Here is a 3993-nt window from a genome sequence, read left to right on the forward strand (position 1 = left end):
TACTCAGGAGGCTGAGGCAGGAGAATTGCCTGAACCCGGGAGGCGGAGGTTGCGGTGAGCCGAGATCGTGCCATTGCACTCCAGCCTGGGTAACATTAGCTGCGCGTGGTGGCCAGCGCCTGTAATCCCAGCTACTCAGGAGGCTGAGGCAGCAGAGTCACTTGAACCTGGGAGGCGGAGGTTGCCCTGAGCCGGGAGCGTGCCATTGCACTCCCGCCTGGCGACAGAGTGAAACTCCTTCTCAAAAAAAAAAAAGAAAAAAAAAAAATTCTTTCTGGGCATATCTCTTATTCAAACAGCTTTTAAAAATAGTCTATTATTACTTGTTTCTTTTATTATGATTTTTACGCCTATTTTAATGCCATACAATTTCACTGCTGTATGCTTTAGTGTAAACTATGTCAAATCCTTTTGCCGGTAGGTGGAGTTTAAATTCTAAATAAAATGAGAAGCGATCTATAAAAGCGAAGAACCTGAGGACTTGAGTGGTGGTGGAGATTTTCCAGAATTATTAGTGTAGAAAATTAATTTCGATATTTTAGTGTATATGATTGTAAATAATGCCTTTTACTCAAAATAATACTATATTGAATTCAGGGGAGGGAATCTGATTTTACTTTCAACATCTGCTAGTAAATAAAAAACATTTCACAACCTTACAAAGTAATAGTGCTAGCCTGGGCCTGATAATTGCATATGTTATCACTGAAGATGATATTGTATTAAGTACTGAATTGAACTGTTTATGAACAGTGAGATTTTTATTTTGAGCTGAACCTAAATCTGATTTTAAAGAAATCACTGTCGCGCTTTTGTGTCCTCCGGGTTTTGATTTCCACTATGCGTCCTTCAAGGGCATCTCCCAGAAGGGGGCTGGGCTCATTAACTCGGCGACGCTGCAAAGCGTTTGTTCTTGTCTTCACGGCCCTTCCGCGGTCTCCCAAGGAGACAAGTGGAATGCCCACCAAGTCATGCTTTTCCATTACTCATTCCGCCTTCTCTCCCGAGGTGGCGCGTGGGAGGTGTTGCGCTCGGGTTCGGTAAGAATAGGCCCGGCAGCTTCCCGCGGGATGCGCTCATCCCTTCGCGGGGTTCCGCTCCTACCGCGCCGCGTTCGGCCGGTTCCGCCCGCGAGATGTTTTCCAGACGGACAATGACTCCACTCGCGACGCCTCCCATGTTGATCCCAGCTCCTCCGCGAGCATCTGGACCCCTAGGCCCCGCCTCGCTCTACTCAGTCAATCTTTTGTCCCCGGACGAGGAGGATTATCGGGGTGGGCTGGGCACGGCTGATGCCGACGAACGCCCTTGGGGGTCACCCGGGAGGGAACTCCGGCTCCGGCTTTGGCCAACCCTGCCCCCCAACACCGCGCCGGCACCGGGGCCACCAGGGGACGCTCGCATTCCCGCACCGCGCCGGCCCCCGGGGCCACCAGGGGGCGCTCGGGCGTCCCTGCAGCCCCCGGCAGCCCCCGGCAGCCGCCCCGCTCCCCGGCTCCCCCTGCAATTGGCCCGCGTCTCCGAGCTCTGCTCTGTGATTGGCTGCAGTCCCCGTCCGTCGCGGGCGCCGGGGCGGGCCAAGGTGACGCGCAGAGGCCCAGCTCGGGGCGGTGTCTCGCGCCGGCGAGTGCGGGCGGAGCTTCGCGAGGACCGACGCGGGGCAGTCTGACGGCAGCCCTCCTGGGAGGTGCCCGCGCGCGTCGGAGCCGCTCCCAGTCCTCCGCAGCAGTCACCGCCGGCCGTCGCCGCGCCCCGGCCTCCAGCCCTCGCGCTCTCCCGCCCGCCGCTCACCTCCCGCCTCGATGCGGAGCCGGGCTGCTGCGTGATGGGGCTGCGGAGCGGCGCCCTGCGGCTCGCGGCGGCCGCTGCTCGCGCTGAGGTGCGAAGGTGCCCGGCCCCACGCGCCCCCGCGCGCCGCGGCTCCTGTTGACCGGGTCTGCCCGTCGGTCCGCACCGCGGCTGAGGTAAGGCGGCCAGGCTGGCGGGGGTTGGCGCCGCGGCCGCCGGACCGGGGAGGGGGCAGCTCCCGCGGTGGGGAGCGGCCGGGCGGGGTCTGACGGGAGGAAGCGCGGGGCGGGGGGCCGGGTGCGGGAGCCTCGCCCTCGGGGGTGGAAACCCCTCCCTCGGCCAGCTGCGAGTCCCGGGCTGGCGTCCAGCGGCCGGCTGGGGCCCCCGCAGTGCCCCGCACCGGCCCTCCGTTTCCCCCGCGCTGCCAGGCCCCGGCTGTGCCCAGCGCCCTCCAGACCCGCCGCTGTGTGGCGGTTTCCTGAGCTCCGCGCACGTTGCAGCATGGGGGAACGGCCCCGCTCCGTTTGAAGCCATCGTTTTTTTTTTTTTTCCCTTCTCCCTTTTCCCCCTTTATGATGGGCATCGGGCTTCGGCTGGGAATGTGGGTGGTTATGCCTTTTTGCCAGGTGGAGTTAGGAAAGGTCATCGCTTGGCACTGGGGGAGCCGAGGGCTCGAGGCCTGGAAAGAGGGGTGCGATGGGAAGGGAGGGGGCTTATTGGATGCTGGCCAGGTGTGAGGAAGGCTGGTGTGGCCTCGGCGTTCAGCACCGGGATTACTCGGGCAGCCATATTGGGAGGATGATCTGACAAATCCTTTAGGAGCCAAGTCCAGTTGCTGGAAGGCACCAAGTGACAGCCCTGGCAGCTTTCAGGGTGACTGGCCAGACCAGAAGCCAAGTTGTGGGGGTTGGGAGGCTGCTTGAGCAAGCTAGTCATTGTTCAGGCAACACAAAACGTTCCCGGCCCTAACGCCAGGATGGAGCTTCCAGATCACTTTTTTTTCCCTTGATTGCTAAATGAGCTTCCAAGGTAAACCGCCGTCAAGATTCCATTCTTGTTGGGGTGAAATTGCCTGTTTTGTATTCATCTTCTGCGTCCAGTGCGGGGGCTGTGGAATGCCCGCTGATGCTTTACAGGTGCGAAGGGCAATCTGAGGATTGCTAAGGCCCCTGTATCAGTATGGAGGCCTCTAGTAGCCATAGAGCATTGGATGGATAGATTTTCAGAGTTGCTCAACTTGCAGAGAAGAAGTAAACCAGAGTACTCTGATAGTGGGTGAGGCTTGCGGCGGCATTTCTGAGGACGCAGGCTGTCATCTTTGTGGAATCTCTAGGCAGCTGAAATTAGATTGTCAACAGATCCCTTGCTCATATCTCTTACTGCTCTGGGCAGCTGTTCAGCCACCACTGAACATTCCGCTTTGTGTCGTGATGTGCCTGTCTGAGCCTGATGGAAGTGTGCTGATGAGATTTGGATAACTCTTCAGAGGTGATATCATGGTGGTTATTTTATTTGAAGGCTGGCATTTTGTCTCCTCAGTTTAGTCAAACCAAATCTAGTTCTTGTCTTCCTCTAAGAAGTGAGGTGGTGCTTTCTGATTACGTTGGCATGGTTGTTGGATTATGGAGCAAGTGGAGTTGTGAATGTACCGTTTGAGGATGGAAGGTGAGAATTGCACTTAGATTGGTGTAAAGCAGGTCTGGAGATGATCAGTAACTGGGTTCAGCATGAGTCTGTAGATCTGTCCTTTCCTACATCCTAGATGTAGGATGTGGAGAGATGGCATGCCTGCTTTCTTCTTTATGACCTTTGCTTTCATTCAAATTCAATTTCTTAATAAATAAATTCTCATAACTTTTTTTTTTTCCTTTGCAGTGGCCTGTGGAAAATTCTCATAACTTCTTAAATTGAACTATTTAAAAAATTTTGGGCTGGGTGCGGTGGCTCATGCCTTGTAATCCCAACACTTTGGGAGGCTGAGGCAGGAGGATCCTTTGAGCTCAGGAGTTCGAGACCACCCTGGGCAACACAGTGGGGCTCTTTCTCTACAAAAATAAATAAATAGCTGGGCATGGTGGCCCATGCCTGCTGTAGTCCCAGCTGTTTGGGAGGCTGAGGTGGCAGGTTTGCTTGTGGCCAGCCTGGGCAACAGCAAGACTCTGGCTCAGACAAAAACAAACAAACCAACCATAAAAAGAAAACCAA

At 55.8% G+C, this 3993-nt stretch overlaps 1 protein-coding gene across 1 annotated transcript in view; it reads left to right on the forward strand.

Annotated features, from left to right (window-relative positions):
- The first annotated feature begins 1640 nt into the window (after positions 1–1640).
- Positions 1641–3993, forward strand: part of KIF1B (kinesin family member 1B) — a 183363-nt gene continuing 181010 nt past the window's right edge. The window contains exon 1 of the mRNA XM_037730774.1: positions 1641–1964. The gene's annotated coding sequence lies outside the window, so the exon portion shown is untranslated. The remainder of the gene's footprint in view (positions 1965–3993) is intronic.

This window comes from Cebus imitator, unplaced genomic scaffold, assembly GCF_001604975.1.
Source record: "Cebus imitator isolate Cc_AM_T3 unplaced genomic scaffold, Cebus_imitator-1.0 Scaffold15, whole genome shotgun sequence".
Taxonomy (NCBI): Eukaryota; Metazoa; Chordata; class Mammalia; order Primates; family Cebidae; genus Cebus; species Cebus imitator.